This window comes from Macaca thibetana, chromosome 6, assembly GCF_024542745.1.
Source record: "Macaca thibetana thibetana isolate TM-01 chromosome 6, ASM2454274v1, whole genome shotgun sequence".
In the NCBI taxonomy this organism is placed as follows: Eukaryota; Metazoa; Chordata; class Mammalia; order Primates; family Cercopithecidae; genus Macaca; species Macaca thibetana.
The window spans coordinates 68,189,851-68,208,593 of NC_065583.1; the positions used below are offsets into that span (position 1 = coordinate 68,189,851).

At 37.7% G+C, this 18,743-nt stretch overlaps 2 protein-coding genes across 2 annotated transcripts in view; both read left to right on the forward strand.

The window, feature by feature from the left end:
* The window catches only part of REEP5 (receptor accessory protein 5), an 806,416-nt gene that overhangs the window by 278,744 nt on the left and 508,929 nt on the right, over positions 1–18,743 (forward strand). The window lies entirely within an intron of this gene.
* Positions 1–18,743, forward strand: part of MCC (MCC regulator of WNT signaling pathway) — a 475,168-nt gene that overhangs the window by 84,737 nt on the left and 371,688 nt on the right. The gene's annotated exons all lie outside the window — the stretch shown is intronic.

The following is an 18,743-nucleotide window of genomic DNA, read 5'->3' on the forward strand; positions in this document are numbered from 1 at the left end:
TTGGGGAGCGGGCATCTTGCTATGTTGCCCAGGCTAGTCTCGAACTCCTGGCGTCAAGAAATCCTCCTGCCTCTGCCTCCCAAAGTGCTGGGATTACAGGCATAAGCCACCACACCTGGCCCACAGCATATTTTAGCTGTTTTTTCCTACCAAGTCACCTTGCCTGGCAGATTTTAATACTTTTTTATCTTTACAACATTTGGAGAGTGAAAAGAATTCAAATTCTCTCCAACTACCAGGTAATTAAATCCTGCTTAAATATTTTATATATTGATGCTCTTATTACATAAGTCACCTGCAGAAGATTAACTGATACATTTTGGACAACTGAAGTGAACTACTATCAAGGCCAAGTGTAAATTGCAAGATGCTAAAATATCTTGAGAGGATAATACCTGGAATAACCTGTAAGCTGGACCACTGTGAGGAGGCATTTGGTTTTCTTCTTGGCAGGGCACTGGATGCCAAAGCTAACTAAGTTCTTTGGCTTATCTTTCTCTAACATTGCTATTTAGATATCAGGATTCTGACTGCCACTGTAGAGCTGGTATGTAGCTTTTTAAAAAATGCCTTAAACATACATATGAATAAAAACTCAAATGTGTCCAAAAAGGTTAATGGCAGAGTAAGTTTCTGTCCCATCTCTGTCCTCCGGACATGGTCCTCTTTTTAGAGTCAGTCCCTGGTAACAGCCCCTTAGGTCTCCTTCCAGAGGTACTCTGTGCACATCAAGTCCTGCAGATACATATTTTACTACTACTTTTGTATGTATCATTGTATGATATGCACTGATTTGCACCTGCCTTTTTTTTAACTTGATTGATTTTGGATATTGTGCCACCGTTACACAGAGCTGCTTTGTTATTTTGAAAGACTGTTTAGTATTCATTGCATTGTATAGATGAACCATAATTTATTTACCAGACCTCTATCTGTGGATATTTAGATGATTTCCAATCTTTTGCTAATATAAATAGTGCTGCATTGAATAACTCTGTTCAGATATCAACATATCTCTAGGATACATTTCTAGAAATGGAATTGCTGAACCAAAAGAAAAGCAAGTACAATTTTTATTTTGACAAAGACTGCCAAACTGCAGTGAATGTTGCAGCAGGCTGTGAGGGTGACGTTTGTTTTTATACCCTAGACCTGACCTTTGTCATTGGTGGGCGTTTTTTCTGAACTTGGCCACAGTGTTACATTGTTGACGTTCTGTCTGTGACCAGGACTCTTTTCCCACAATCCTGGCCACTGTATTCTTTTACAGCCATTTGAGGGCATTGCTTTTAGGAAAACAGACTTATTTCTCTGTGTTTCCTCATAGATGAGGGAAATGAGGGAAGTGTTGATGCTTCAGAGCTGTGAATTTTGGCAGTGCAAAGAAACATTAGAGAGGTTTCCTTGACATCAAAATTATAGGAGGGGATCTTCTCACCCTCAAATAAAGAAACAAACTGGGCCGGGTGCAGTGGCTCATGCGTGTAATCCCAGCCCTTTGGGAGTTTGAGGCAGGCAGATCACCTGAGGTCAGGATTCGAGACCAGCCTGGCCAATGTGGTGAAACCCCGTCTCTACTAAAAATACAAAAATTAGCTGGGTGTGGTGGCGCGTGCCTATAATCCCAGCTACTCAGGAGGCCAACGCAGGAGAATCACTTGAATCCGGGAGGCAGAGGTTACGGTGAGCTGAGATCACACCAGTGCACTCCAGCCTGGGCGACAAAAGTGAAACTCTCTCTCAAAGAAAAGAAAAAAAGAAACAAACTGAAGTTTTGACATTTTTAAAACCAAAGTATTGGTGGTGTCATGTAACTGCCACTTTACCACTGAGTCGCTCTACTAACCGGACCTCACATTCTCACCCCAGGGTCTGGCTCCCTGATGGCAATCCCGCTGGGGGCTTACGGCTCGCTCCTTCTGCTGCTTCCTTTCCTCCATCATTTCCCACCTTCCTCTTCTCTCCTTGTCCAAACAGCTTATTACTCCAGCTGGAATTTTACCGCCTCTTTCTCCGCCACTGTTGTAACACTACAGGTCCAGGTCAAACCAGAAGAAGCTCCTTCCTTGTGATGAATACTTTATAATCTGTGATATGATTTGTACTACAAATTTGTGAAACATAAAGAGCTCCTTTTGTTCAATTATATAGAACCCCTAGTTCACAGTACTCATTTAAATATGTGATTGTGGTTAGTTGAAGGATATTTTTTATTCTGGGGTTTAACTTTAACTTAGGTATTTTTAAATATAAAACTTGGATGGCATTAGTATGAGTTGTTTCCCCAATACAGTGTTTACAAATACTGAAATAGACTTAAATGTTCTTACAGTGTGCACTTACTTTCCTTGGAATGGTATGTCAAAGTAAACAATAATGGCAAGCTCCCATGGCTAATACTGGCATTGTTGCTGTTCTGTACCATTCCTTCCCACATTGGTCTCTAATCTACAAGGTAAGGGATAGTTTTAGCCATATTCATGACATCTGAAACAATGCTACTCAGAGTGGGCCACAGACTAGTCTTTTCTTGCCAATCTGCAGCTAGGTAAGTACAGGATGCTGCCAAATTGCTATAAAAGTCTTTGAACACTGAAAGCATAAAAGTATTCAAATTTTTTATAGCTATTTGGCAGCATTGAATCTAATATTAAAAACTGACCTGTCTCTACAATACATTTTTAAACAAATTATCTGGGTGTAAAGGCTGAGGCAGAAGGATGACTTGAGCCCTGGAGTTTCAGGCTGCAGTGAACTATGATCACACCACTGCCTTCCAGCCTGGGGGATATCTTCATGTAATACTTAAGGATGTGAGACACAATGACAACATTTCTTGCCTGAGGCTGCTGCCTATACTGGATTAAATCTCCTCCTTCTCCTTTCTGTAATCAGACTACAAGCCCTCATTTGCTTCTTGTGCTATAATATTTTGATTAGAATCTGAGAGAATGAGTAGAATAGGAGAGAAAATTATACATGAAAAAAATTGCATTTTTTAACCCTTAAAAAAGGTGTAAAGTAGCATTTCATCCATATTATTTTTGCATTAATGCCATTTTCTAAAACTAAAGTAGTTTGGAAGATATTTAGGAGAATTTTATTGCAGTTACTTTGAAATTAAAAAACAAATTCTCCATGTGCTGAATGTTGTAAAAATTTTTTGGTAGGTCAGGTGCAGTGCCTCACACCTGTATTCCCACCTCTTTGGGAGGCTGAGAGGATCACTTGAGGCCAGGAGTTCAAGAACAGCCTGGCCAACATAGCAAGACCCCATCTTTACACAGAATTTAAAAAATTAGCTGAATGTGTTGGTGTGCCCCCATAATCCTACCTACTTGGGAGGCTGAGGCAGGAGGATCACTTGAGAAGTTTGAGGTTACAGTGAACTATGATTGTACCATGCATTCCAACCTGGGTGACAGGAAGACCCTGTCTCAAAAAAATAGTAATAATAATTTTAAAAATAAGTAAAATTTTAAAAATACAAAAATAAAGTTTTTAACTTTTAGAGGAGAATATATATATATAAATAAGAAAACCTGGGGAAATTTGCACATGTCACAGTGTCAGCCTCAGGGAAAGGTTTGGGTTTCTGTCCAGGCCAAGATAAGACCCAAGGAGCCAAAATAAACACTGGGAACATCTATTCTCAGTATGAATGCAACAGTCCCTAACTGTGTGAGCAGAGTTGGGAGGTTCAGAGGTCAGACACACAGGTTCAAATGATGTGGGAAGCAAGAAATATTGAGAAGGCTGCTAAATGAGAAAGACAATGAGACCCAGGGACAGAGGATTGAAAAGGCTGGTAGCAGACTCTGTGGATGGGCCACTTCAATTTAAAGAGCCAGAGGTCAAGTACACCTTTGGAGCCTAGCCTAAAACATTGCTTAGACTTGGTTATTCTATTGAGTAGTACTTAATGAAAAATTTAGATTTATCTTCTACCTTTACTCCTTTTCTACAATGGAAAAAATAAACATAATTGTAAGTTTATCATTCACAGTACACTGTGAATCTTTTATATATTAAATACATGTTGTAATATACATCTTTTTACCCTGGTGAAAAAAATTGGGTGCAATTGTCTTTTTATAATAATGGTGTTATGTGTGTAATTTTCCCAAAAAAGTGTGACCTAGGCCGGGCGCGGTTGCTCATGCCTGTAATCCCAGCACTTTGGGAGGCCGAGGTGGGCAGATCATGAGGTCAGGAGATCGAGACCATCTTGTCTAACACGGTGAAACCCCATCTCTACTAAAAATACAAAAAATTAGCCGGGCGTGGTGGCAGGCGCCTGTAGTCCCAGCTACTGAGGAGGCTGAGGCAGGAGAATGGCGTGAACCCGGGAGGCGGAGCTTGCAGTGAGCCGAGATCGCGCCACTGCACTCCAGCCTGGGTGACAGAGCAAGACTCCGTCTCAAAAAAAAAAACAAAAAAACAAAAAAAACCGCGTGACCTAAAATGATCTGAAGGAATAACTTTATTCTGGAAGTATTATTCAAATACACTTAGAAATAACTTTTTAAAAAGGGGTTCACTTCCCAAATACTTTTATTGCCCCAAAACCTATGTATTAGGCCTTTTCCAAGTATTCCCTCTTTCTATATCTTTCAGACATGACTGCCTTACATAGCATTTGGATCTGGGGTACATTGCTTAGCTTTAGTGGGATTTTTGGAAGGACATTGATATATTAAGAGCCACTTATTCATTTGTCATACTGACCATTATTGCTAGAATATTCAATTAGTAAGGATTTACTGAGTACTCGCTGTAAAATTCTACATCTGTCACTGAGATTAACAAAAAGGTGCTCTTTGTTCATTCATTCATCTACCAAGCTGTTTAAGTACCTGCTGTGTACCAAGTATGGTGCCAGGAACTTGGGACAGATTTCCTTTTACAAGGCACTGATAGACCGTGTAAAATGAAAATAAGATCTGCTATTGTGAGAATTAAATGAAAAAATATATCTAAAATACTTTGTATAGCCACTGAATGAGTATTTTTCCCCAAAAATGGCAGAGACTGCTTTTGAGAAGCTTTTACAAATCATTGTGAAGATGGGCTGAGTCTTGATTAATACCAAGTGTTAATTTACTGATTTGAAGAAATAATCCAAGGGGGAAATACATTAAAGTATTTTCTGTCACTGCAGTGTCAACAGGAAACATCAAATTAAGAGAGGGCCAAAACAGACCAGGTGCGGTGACTCACGCCTGTAATCCCAGCACTTTGGGAGGCCGAGGCAGGTGGATGACCTGAGGTCAGGAGTTTGAGACCAGCCTGGCCATTATGGTGAAACCCTGTCTCTACTAAAAATACAAAAATTAGCAGGGCATAGTGGCAGGCGCCTGTAATTCCAGCTACTAGGGAGACTGAGGCCGGAGAATCACTTGAACCTGGGAGGCGAAGGTTTCAGTGAGCCAAGATCGCACCACTGCACTCCAGCCTGGGCAACAGAGAAAGACCATCTCAAAATAAATAAATAAAATAAAATAAAATAAAATAAAATAAAATAAAGGAGAGGGCAAAAACAATAAAGAGTGAGAATATTAGGAAACAGTCACAAGTAAAAGAACTATAGAATTAAAAGTTGTAAAAAAAAAAAACCATGTAAATATAATACTTGTTTGCAGATGCTGTCTTCTTGAATGCTGGCTTTTAGTCATTCTTGACATTTCACCTGGAAAGGGGAAACTATCATGTCAGTGACTGATCTTAGCTATTCATTATTTCTGTGACCTCTTAGGAAGTTCAGGCCAAACATCAGAAGGAATTAGTATTGCAGTAACTCAAATCTAAGAAGGCAAAGCTGGTGCTTTCTCTAGGAAACATACTTACCCTTCTGCTTGCCCCAGAAGTCCTATAAATCTTTCAACCAAAATGTTTTCATAAGGGGGTGGTGATTTGGACATGAATTTGAATCTGATTTCCTTAATCAAAAAGTGAATATTTTTTATATGTTCCATAAGTAGAAATTAATCCAAAATTAGAAAATCAGCTGCAAAATACTAACAAATTTATAAAATAATAGGATTTTTATGTTCTGAGAAAAAAAAGCTTCTAGTTTTATATTCCTTATTTACTTAGAATAATAACTGACATTTTTAACAATCTCCTTCCTTAACTGATACTATTGCCTGAAGCTATTTGAAGATATTGTAGACTATTTTATTTTTTCCAGTGTTAGAACTTTCTGTGATGGCAAAACATATTCTATACTTGTGCTGTCCAGTGTGGCTCCTGAGCATCTGAAATGTGGCTGTTGATCTGGTACAACTGAGGAACTGAATTTTTAATTATATTTCATTTTAATTAATTTAAATGTAAACTTAAACAGCCATCTGTGACTAGTGGCTGCCATACTGAACAGTATAGTTCAAGACTACAAATACTAATTCACAGGGTTAAAATAGATTTCAAAATAAATTGAAATAGGTTTCAAAATAGGCAATATTGAGGAAGTTGCTTATTGGAAATCCTAGATTTACAAAAAGCTTACACAGGTATATTGAGTGATGCTGAGTTTTGGGATACAACTGAACCTGTCACCCAGATAGTGAACATAGTACCCAATAATTTTTCAACCTTTGATCGTCTTCCTCCCTCTCCCATGTAGTAGCTCCCAAGTGTCTATTGTTGCCATCTTTATGTCCATGTGTACCCAATGTTTAGCTCCCACTTATAAGTGAGAACATGTAGTATTTGGTTTTCTGTTCTTGCGTTAATTCACTTAGGTTAATGGCCTCTGGCTACATTCATGTTGCTGCAAAGGACATTATTTCATTCTGCTTTATGGCTGCATGGTATTCCATGGTGTATATGTACATTTTCTTTATCCAATCTATCACTGATGAGTACCTAGGTTGATTCCGTGTCTTTGCTATTGTGAATAGTACTGTGATTAGCGTACAAGTACACGTGTCTTTTTGGTAGGATGATTTCTATTCCTTTGGGTATATACCCAGTAATAGGATTGCTGGGTCACATAGTTCCGTGTTTAGTTCTTTGAGAAATCTCCAAACTGTTTTCCACAGTGGCTGAACTAATTTACATTCCCACCAACAGTGCACAAGCATTCCCCTTTCTCCACAGCCTCACTGACAAATGTTATTTTTTGACTTTTTAATAATAACCATTCTGACTAATGTGAGATGATACCTCACTGTGGTTTTGATTTGCATTTCTCTGATGATTAGTGATGTTGATCATTTTTTCATGTTTTTTTGGCCACTTGCATGTCTTCTTTTGAGAAGTGTCTGTTCATGTTCTTTGCCCACTATTTAATGAAGTTATTTGTTTTTTGCTTGCTGCTTTAAGCTCCTTAAATGGATTTTAGACCATTGTTGGATGCATAGTTTGTGAATATTTTCTCCCATTCTGTAGGCTGTCTGTTTACTCAGTTGATAGTTTCTTTTGCTGTGCAGCAGCTCTTTTGTTTAATTAGGTCCCACTTGTCAAATTTTATTTTTGTTGCAATTGCTTTTGTGGGCTTAGTCATGTATTCTTTTCCAAGGCCAATGTGCAGAACGGTATTTCCTAGGTTTTCTACTAGGATTTTTATAGTTTTGGGTCTTATATTTAAGTCTTTAATCCATCTTGAGTTAATTTTTGTATATGGTGATAAGTGAGGGGCCAGTTTTTTTATTCTACTTATAGCTAGCCAGTTATCTCAACACCACTTATTGAACAGAGAGTCCTTTCTCCATTAAAAAAGCTGTATTTCAATATTCCATTAGGCTTGACATGTCAAAAAGAATCTTTATAATATAAATTAGGTGACTTAAAATGTTTATTCTTTCTTTCAATCTTGATTTTTGTTTTGTCTTTCCTATTTTTCTGTATTTTTTTCAATTTGGTAACCACAACCAAAAGCATTTTTTCAGATATGGGAATTAGACCAATAGTTTCATTTCTAGCAGAATGTTTTATTAGAAACACAGAGTGACAGAGACAGAGAATGAATGCATGGGCTCAACTTTATGCCAGTGTAGGATGTTAATTACTTTGGCAGACTTGGTGAGTGCTTTAAGACAGTGGAAGGAGCCAAGATGAATTCAGTGAATTCCTTCAGATGCATATCATAGGGCATTTTGTTTGTTTAGGTAATATTGGAATTGATTTTCCCTTTCCTTCATGGCTCTTCATGTTATTATCACATGTATTTCCAGACTACAGCTGACTTTTTTTAAATTAAAAACTGAATTTTAAAAAGGGGCTGAGGTGCATTTATCCATAATAGTGTCTCTCTGGTTTCCCTTTTTAACATTAAAACTCCATTTTAAGTTGTAGAATATAATTATGATGCCCCTAAAGAAAGTTATCTGTTGATTCACTGAAGACTATATCTGCCAGGTTGCCTTCTTCTTTTGTAAAATTTCAATTAAGCAGAATATTTGGAATCATGGGCTTCTGGATGATCAAAAGCAAACCAAGAAATTACTATTCATTTATTATTTGTTTACTGAGTACTTATTATATGTCAGGTATCATTCTTGGTACTGGGAATGCAACAGTGAAGAAAATAGACAAAATTCTCCATCCTTGAGGAGCTTAAATTCCAGAGGAATCCTTTTGTTTTCTTACTTCTATAGAGGATTTTTTTCAAAATAATCTATTTTATTTTATCTCGCAAGTACATAAATGACCACAATATGGTTTGCCACCCAGGGTGGAGCGCCGAGGCGCGATCTCAACTCACTGCAGCCTCCGCCTCCCACGTTCAAGTGATTCCACTGCCTCAGCCTCCCGAGTAGCTGGGGTTGCAGATGTGTGCCACCACATCTGACTTTTTTTTTTTTTTTTTTTTGTATTATTGGTAGAGATGGGGTTTCACCATGTTGGCCAGGCTGGTCTCGAATTCTGGCCTCAAATGATCTGCCCACCTTGGGCTCCTAAAGTGCTGCGATTATACGCATGAGCCACTGAGCCTGGCTCGGTTTTTTTTGTTTGTTGGTTTTTGAGACAGAGTCTCATTCTTTCACCCAGGTTGGAGTGCAATGGCACAATGACGGCTCACTGCAGCTTCCACCTCCCGGGCTCAAATGATCCTCTCACCTCAGCCTCCCAAGTAGCCAGGGCTACAGGCCTGTGCCACCATACCCAGCTAATTTTTGTATTTTTTGTGGAGATGGAGTCTTGCTATGTTGCCCAGGCGGGTCTCAAACTCCTGAGCTCAAGCAATCCTCCTGCCTCAGCCTCCCAAAGTGCTGGGATAACAGGTGTGAGCCACTGCACCCAGCCGTGTTTGTTTTTGATCACTAAGACTCCTGAGTGTCCTGAAAACTCTCATTCCTTAGGATTGTTGGTATAGAACAGAAGTTCTCTGAACTACTTAGGAAGCCTTTCAACAAATACTTAACAAACCCCTCTCCCATTTCCCAGTCCCTCACCCCCACCATTCTGATTTAGTTGCATGGGCTGGGGCATAAGCATCAAAATGTTTTAATTAATCACCCCAGGCAATTATGATGAGTTGAGCATCATAATTAATATCTATTTATATAAAAAGTTTAGATTACTGACTTGAAGGGTATGGAGCCCAGCATACATAAACCACAAAGTATCTGAGACAGGTCTCAATCAATTTAAAGGTTTATTTTGCCAAGGTTAAGGGTGCATGGATTTTGAAGGCTTCAGTATTTAAAGGGGAACAGCAGCCTGGGGGGAAAGAGGGACGGTATGGTCACCTTACTGAATCCATATATTGCAAGAGAAAAGGAGAAGGTAGGGGAATAGTCAATTATGTATATACCTGATGCTCAGTAAATCGGCACTTTAAGATAAGGTGAACATAGAGTAGCTACCTGTGGAGATATTTAACTTTTTATCTGTAGCTATCTGCTTAGGATCAAAAGGAAAGGCAGCTTCTTGCATGACTCTGCTTTCAGCTTAACTTTTTTTTCTTTTGGCTTACTGAAATTAGGGTCCCAAGTTTGTATTTTCCTTTCATACATATATACTAGAAGATATTTAAAAACTGAATGATATCAACTTGTTTTGTTTTAATTTGTGATTACAAACTCAAGTGTGCAAAAAGTACAGGAGAAATGGCATTAAAGTTTTTCATGATTTAGGACCTCTTTTCACCTCTTTGACCTCAAGTCTAACATTATATTTACCCACATATTCATTTATTTGTTATTCATATATTTAGCACTTACTGTATACCAGATATAAGAGACTCAAAGATAGCGAACAAAGAATGAAGTTTGTCCTCTAGGAATTTGTAGCCTAGTACAGATTTGCAAACTTTTTCTGTGAAGGGTCATATAGTATTTATTTTTGGTTTTGTGGGTCATATGGTCTTTGTTACAATGATTCAACTCTGCTATTATAGCCAAAAAGTAGTCATAGACATTACATAGATAAATGGGCATGCTGTGTTCCAATAAACTAGATTTACAGAAACAGGGAATGATCTGGATTTGGCTGCAGGTCTTACTTGTCAACCTGTGGTTTACTAGAAGTGAGATAAAATAACTCAGTCATTACTATAGAGTGGGGTAAGTGATCGAAGCTTGTGCAAGTACTTTGATAAGAAAATGAAGGGCTATCAAATTAGACTGGGAGTTATGTGAGATACAGAATATTTCTGAAGGAGATGCTGTTCAAGTGACTTATGAAATATGCACTGGAGTTTGAAGAAAGGGAAAGAAAAGGATGTTCTGAGCAGAGGGACAAATATGTGCAAAGCGTAAGCATGTAAAATAACAGTGCCTCTTATAGAAGGTAAAAGAAATTTGGGGGCTGGAATGAAGGCTACCTACTTGAGCAAGAAGATGAGACTAGACAGGTAGACCCAGCTATATTCTGATGGGCCTTGGCTATGAAGTGAGAAACTTAGGTATGAAGCTAAGTCTTGTACGGAGCAAATAAAGGATTTTAAGCAGGAAAGAGTAACAGATAGAATTTGTTGGCTGCCCATTGGAAAGAGTGAGACCAATTAGGAGACCAATGCAATAAACCAGGTGGAAAGTGATGAGAGGTCGGGATGATCAGGATGGAATGGATGTGAGAGCTATTTAGACAATAAAAGCTCTAGTTCTTGGTGACTGAGTATGGGGATAACCAAGAAGGAAACATCCTAGATAACTTCTAGATTTCCAGCATGAGTGACTGGAAGGTATAATTTATGTACATAGATGGAGAAAATTTGGGAAAGGGTACAAGATGATGAATTAAGCACAGTACTTTGAGTTCAAGATAAATATATGACAATCAATTGTATCTACCCAGTAGGAAGTGGATTGCTACTTAATTGAAGGTAGAGATTTGGTAGTCAGCCATACATAGTGGTAGGTTAAAGCCACAGATTTAGATTAGATTATCTGTAGAGAGTTTATAGAGTGAAAAAACAGAGGGCCAAGGATATGACTCTAAGATAGCATGTATTTAAGGATAAGAATTCTGATATGGAGCTTTCTTACAGAGATGGGAGAAACCAGAAGACAGAGTTTAACAGACTGAAGGAAGAGTTTCAAGAAGGTAGCAGTCAGCATTAAGCACTGAAGAGAAAGAAAGAAATGTGTCTTTGGAATTATGTGTTATGAATGCCTTTGCAGAAAAGAATATGAGGACATAGGGACTACTCTCTATGTAGGAAATTAGACTACCCTCTCTAGAAACACAGCCAAAGCGTGAGCAGCTCAGACACTGCTGGTGGGACTATAAATTCGATGTTTCTTGAAGGACATTCAGAAAACTATATTGAGAGATTGGACCTTTTAACAATGAGTAATTCCACTCCTAGAAAATCATACCAGGTTTAAAATAATCAGATGCTCTCTAGTCTGTAAGGATGAACAACAGTTTCAAAATGGCATTTTGGATCATCTAATTTGATTAACTCCAAGGGTCATGTCTATAAATGCTTATTGATATGAATGACATTATTTTAAACATTTTCCCCTCCAACTATAGGCTCAGACCAAACTTGTTTTGAAATAGCTTTATATATATGCTAGATTTTTAAATTAAGAGACATTTTAAATATTGAAAGTTAGAGTATATAATTAACACATATGGACCATACCCAGATTGCAGAGAAGTTATTATATTTGTCCACAGCTTTTAAAAACAACATTACAAATGCATGTCAAGCCCCCTTTGTGCCTTTCCCTAATCCTGTTCTTCTCCCTTTCTCACCTCTTTATAGTTGAGATTTATGCTTCTTGACCTTGTTTTTATTACTTGCCTATGTGGAAATCTATACACAGTTTATAGCATTGTTTTGTATATTTTTAAACTTTAGATTAATACTGTCATATTGTTTATGTTATTCTTCAACTTTATGTCTTTACTCACTACTGTTTTTGAGATTTTTTATGATACATTGTAGATGCATTTCTTTCAAACCTCCATTCTATTGTATTTCATTTTGTGATGCCACTTCAATTTATATATATGTGTATTTTCTGTTGATAGGCATCTGGACTAGTTATTTAACATCTCTGTTCCTCAATTTCCTCACTTATAAAATGGAGATAATAATGGTGCCAACCTCATGGGGTGGTGGTGAGCATTAAATTAATATATATAAAGCACTAGCTCAAGGCCTGGCATACAATAAACATTCAGTGTGTATTAGCTATTATTATAAATATGACTATTAATATTATTGTTAACCTCTTCCCAATTCTTTGCTGTTACAGATATTGTGCATGTCTCCTCCATTTATGCATAAATTTCTTGAGCACATGTAACTAAAATTTGAATTTCTGGTTGAAGGGTATGCTTGAATCTATTTTCTTTTTTAGATGTTGCCGAAGTCCTCTCTTAAAGCAGTGGTACCAGCTTTTCTTCCACCAATACCATGTGAAAGTTTCTGTTTCCTTGTCAGCACTTGGTATTGTAAGACTAACATTTTTGGCAATCCATCAGATATTATAATGGCATTCAATTTCTAAAATTTACGTTTTCCTTATACTTAGTGAGGTTAGGAATCTTTTTATATCTTCATTGGTCATTCAGGTTTTCTTTTCTGTTGACTGTTCACATCATTTGCCCATTTTTCTTACTTTTTCTTTATTTTTAAAGATGGGGTCTCACTTTGTTGCCCAGGCTGGAGTGCAGTTGCTATTCGCAGGCAATCGTAGCTCACTGTGGCCTTGAACTCCTGGCCTCAAGGCATCCTCCCTTCTCTTTCTCCCAAGTAGCTGGGATTACAGGCACATGCCACCATGCCTAGCATTGCTCATTTTTCTATTGGGTTGTTATCTTTTCCTTATTGCATTGTGGAATTCTTTATCTAAATACAATCTTTGTCATATCTCAAATTACATTACTAATCTATTTGGATTTTTAAAATTTGAAAACATTACTTTAATAAAAACTATTCACGCATATGGGAAACAACAAGATAAAATGGTACAGAAGAGTTTGTGACAAAACACAACCCTCCTGCCCTACCTCCCTCTCCACACCCATGCCCACTCCCCAGAGGCACAGTCTTGGTACCGTTTGTGCTTCTAGTTCTCCTGATCATTTCTTCCATAACATGGAAAAATGCGCTAATACTTCTGTATCCTGATTACCAGCTTTTTGTTTTTCCAGAGACAAGGTCTCACTGTGTCACCCAGGCTGAAGTACAGTAGTACAATCATAGCTCACTGCAGCCTCCAAACTCCTGGACTCAAGTGACCTTCCTGCCTTAGCCATGCAAGTAGCTGGGACTTCAGGTGTGCATCCCCATGCCTGGCTAATTTTTTTCAAAATTTTTTTGTAAAGATCGATGTCTCAATTTGTTGCCCAAGCTAGTTTCGAACTCCTAGCTTCAAGTGATCCTCCTGCCTTGGCCTTCAAAAGTGCCGGGATTACAGGCATGAGCCACTATGCCTGACCCTGATTACCAACTTTGGACACTATCTCTTTATTCCATGCTAGGAGAAGGAAGCACAGCCACTTCTCATTCTCACAATTCATCACACTGGCTGCTTATAAACCTAGAACCTTCAGCGCCACCCAGCAGCTCCCCTGCTGCATATTCTAGGTAAGGGTTTCTCGTGCCTGTGGCATCCATCATCATGCTCCCATCTCTTTTGTGTCTCTCTGAAATTTGTTGAAATTTCCTATATTTAGTAACCTCTTCTCCTTTTTTCTTAAATATGGTTTTGTTTGCTTATTTGCTTATTGTTTTGTACTTCACCCTAATTATTTCATAAGAAGCAATAACGAAAGAAAGGCAAATGCATTTATTCCGTTCAACAGCTGTACACAGAAATTACCAGCTGTAGCCCAGACACCTGTTACTTTTTATGACCTAATTATAATTTTTCACACTTTGAATATCTGTGGAACTGAAATTAGAGACTTCTAAATTACATTTTTGTGTGACTCAAATTAGCTATTATTATTTATAATAGTATATATTTATATTCTTATTTATACTATTATTTATATGATTACTATTATTTATAATAATAGCTAATGCACACTGAAATAAGTTTTTAGATGTTTTTTTGCAGTCTTTCATGAGCAACTATTTCTGGACTACCTACTAGGTCCAGGGGTCTCTGTTAGTTGAGAATTTTGAACAAAAGCATGTAACCTATTACTTAAATTGCCTCTGTGTAGCCCTCATTCCAGCGGAGTTTGGGATTTATTATCATTGTGGGGAAGAATAGTGTTTTTCTCTGCCTCGAGCCTGAGAGACCAAAGCCCGTCTTTCCCATTATACATCCCCAAGGTTAGGCTGTGAATGTACTTGAATGACAAATAGTTTTATTGAATTTTCACTTCATACTCAATTTCTTTATAAGTTAAAGGAAGAATAGCCAAGAGAAAAAAAAGACTTTTATATATAGAAAATAATAGCTGTGCATTGTGAAACCATGCAGTTTTGAGTGAGAAGCATCAATCTTCTGAAATGACTGAAGTCATTTTAGTTCTGCTGTCTGGTGATTGGTGTTAGACTCTAAGAGCTAAATATCACCTGACTTGGCCACTTCCTCTGATACAAACTGAGGTCTGTTTCCTTCTCATGTTATGATGATATCATCTGAAGATAAGATATATATGCATGAATATGAATATGAAACACCTTTTAAATCACTTGTAACAATAATGACTTAGAGGAAAAAATGTTTAGTACAGTTTTGTGTAATTCACCAGATATTCACTGTGGTTATTGCTAGGTAAAGGGATTGCATGTAATCTGTATTTTCTTTCTGCTTGTCTACATTTTCTACAATGAATGTGTGTTTTCTGAAATAATATACAAAAGTTTTATTTTTTTTTCAAGGCAGGACACTTACATGATGTTGTTGTTGCTACTGAGATAGTTCTATGCTGGACTAACTTAGTTTTGGACAGTCTCAATTTAGTATCTCTTCCTCTGAAAAACTTTCCTTGCCTAGGGCAGAGAAATGTCCTGCTGTTCTGTCACTAAGGCTACAGGGTTATTAGTGTTTTATGGAGGCCATTGGTCATTCATACTTACTGAGCATCCCGTGTGCTGCATTCTGTGGGAAAATACAAAGACAGGTATATGTGGGAAAATATCCAAAGTGGGGACCCTCTTTAAAAGAAAGATCATTTTCAACTTCTGAGAGTTTATGTATCAATCCATCAAAACAAATGTGATGGGGTCTGCTGTGCGTGGGGTGGTGTGCTGAGTGCTGCACACATCTCAAAGGGGATTGATGTGGCACCAGCACTGGCTGCCAGGAGCTCATGGTCATATTGGGAAGATAAGGATTGAATATGTGAAAACAATTTTTAAAAAGAGAGAGAGAAAGAAATCAAAGTACGATCCAAAAGCTGTCACAAAACTGTAAATAATCACCAAATGACTGGTGCAGGTACTAATGTTATCAGAAGGAAGAGACCACCATGGGCCTGAGCAGACTGCCAGGACTGCATGGAAGTGGAAGGTACTGAGTTGAAATTGGAAGCCAGAAGGCATCTTTAGGCCTGTGTGTTCAGAATCCTAGAATTTTGTTTCTGCCATGTTCTTTGGTCGAAGCCAGTCTCAAGGCCAGCCCAGATTCAAGGGCAGGGAAATAGCCTCCACCTATTGATGGGAGGAATGACAAAGGCACGCTATAAATTGGTATAGCCACATGGAACTGTATGTCATTGAAGGCCGGAAGTACCCTGTAATTCAAGTTCTCCAGACTTAGCTCTTGATATAAAGGAGAGCTTTTATAATTTTCTTCCTCTGCTGTAACTTTCTTTTCTCATCTTGTTGATAACAAAATGTAACTTTATATTCTCATTCATATGTAATATAGAAGGATAACACGTATATAGATGAATGTAATTTTCTGGTTTGATAATAAAAGCATTGTTAATTCATGATCTTTGATAATCAAGCTGCTAATGTTAGTTCTGTCCCTAATTGTTTTCTCATGCCAAAATGTACCTGTTATTAACCTCCAAGATGCTAGATGATAGCATGGAAAGGGTAAGAGCTCTAGAATCAGACCAATTTGGTTTAGATTCCAGGCTGTGCCACATATTGTCTCTGTGACTCTTTCAGCTGTCATATCGTAATCTGTAAAATGGGGACATGTTAGTCTATTCTTGCGTAGCTGTAAAGAAATACCCGAGGCTGGGTAATTTATAAGAAAAAAAGGTTTATTTTGGCTCACTGTTCTGCAAGCTGTATAGGAAGTGTGATGTTGGCATCTGCTTCTGGTGAAGGCCTCAAGAAGCTTCCAATCATGGCGGAAGGCAAAGGGGAACCAGCATGTCACATAGCAAGAGAGGGAGCAAGGTGGGGGAGGAGGTATCAGGCCTCTTTAAACAACCAGCTCATGTGTGAACTAACAGGGAGAGAACTCACTCATCACCAAGAAGATGGTGCTAAATCATTGATGAGGAATTAACCCCCATGACCCAAACACTTCCTACCAGGCCCCACCTCCAACATTGTAGATTACATTTCAACATGGAATTTGGAGAGGATGAACATCCAAACCATATCAGGGGATAATTGTAATTCCCCTGCAGGCTTGTTATTATTGTTAATTTTGTATTTCTATACTAAAAGAATTTAGCTTGAATTTAGTTTTGAAAAACTAGTACTTCTATTTAAAACTTACAATTTGACTTAATTTGGCAGAGTGCAATGTATTTTGGCTTTGATCTTTTATATCAGCCTCTCAACAGCCTACACGTTTAAAATTAAAATTCAGTGTTACACATTCTATTCTGAGTTGGTATTTCTAGACCACAGTTACTTCTTTGCAGCTGTTTCTTGTAGAATGTGGCTTCTCAAGCCTGGACAGAGCTGAGTTTCTCACCAGGGTGCCCAATATATGTAAGTGGGCCGCCAGCAGGGAGGAAGGGTGGGCCTCTGTGGACAGATTATACCACTTAGTGAGATAGTCAGTTCCGTTCAGTATTCTTTTCCCCTGAGCAGATCACAATTCATTATTAAAGCCCTAATCATGAAACTGGGGGTATTATGAAAGATCTATGATCAGCAATTATAAAACAATCATAATAATGGCTACTGTTTATTGAGTACTTAGTATATGCCAGGAACTATGTTAAGTGCTTTCTATGTATTATCTCATTTATTTTCAGAGCAACCCTATGAGGTAGGTACCACTACTATCCCCATTTTAAAACCTACAATGACATATCAGTTTATGAAAGTAGTATAATACACTGTGAAAAATGAAAATACACAGAAAGGAAAAATGAATACACCATATTTTTACCAATCAGAGAATATTAATGTTAACATTACATGAACTTCTGGAATTTAGAAAACCTCTTTATTTTTTGCTAAGCCTAAATTTAAGGCTATTTTCTAAATATCTAAGAGAGAAATTCTTATTTTAGAAAGTATAATCTGAACCCTGAACTCAGAGTAAAAGCAGGATCCTTTCTTTCTGTTTGTATTCCTGCTTTAGCAATCTTAATTATCTCTAACTCTTGGATGAATCTGGCTGAATATCAGGTAGGTCTTATACAGAGAAGGGCAAAAAGATAAGCATATGAAAACATTACTTTAAAAACCAAACAAACATTTTTACAGTGTATTGATTAGCTACTGATGGGAGAAAAATCACAAAATCTGAGCTTAAGAATGAACTTTAATTTGCATGAACAATAAGAACTTACTCTTGATCACACATTTTGGGGTAAGCTGGAATGACTTTTCTTAAGCTATGAGTCTTCAAGTAGACTGGGGTGGCTTATTTTGAGGCCCAGGCTAGATACAGGAGTAATGGCTACCATGGTATGTTTTTCTCATAATGATGACTAAAGCAAAAGGGGACAAGCTCAACAGTATAGGCACTTGTCCAGTAATATCCGAAGGGCCAAAGCAAGTTAGATGTGAAGCCTGAAGTTAAGGGATAGGAAAGGACACACCTACCATGAGTGTCCTTGGCCCTGAGACCAAGGCAAGGATATACATGTATAACACTGCTATGTCATAATGAAAGGTTAGGACTAATATTAATAATTTAACCTACCACACCCACTTCCATGTATATATTTATTCCTATCCTTATCCATCTACTTTACAAATATATGTGTGTGTATATATGTATGTGTATATGTGTGTGTGTATACACAGATGCAGAGGCATATATATATGTATGATATACATATGGACACAGACACACATGTACACAGAAGATAAAACATGTAGCTATGTGTAAAAGTTCTTTATAAAACATGAAAATGGGATAGCATATGGAAGCAGGGTGATGAGTCTGTTATATTTATTGAAAAACACCATAAAGAGCAAGTATAAAAGCATTTTGGGGACAAGACTA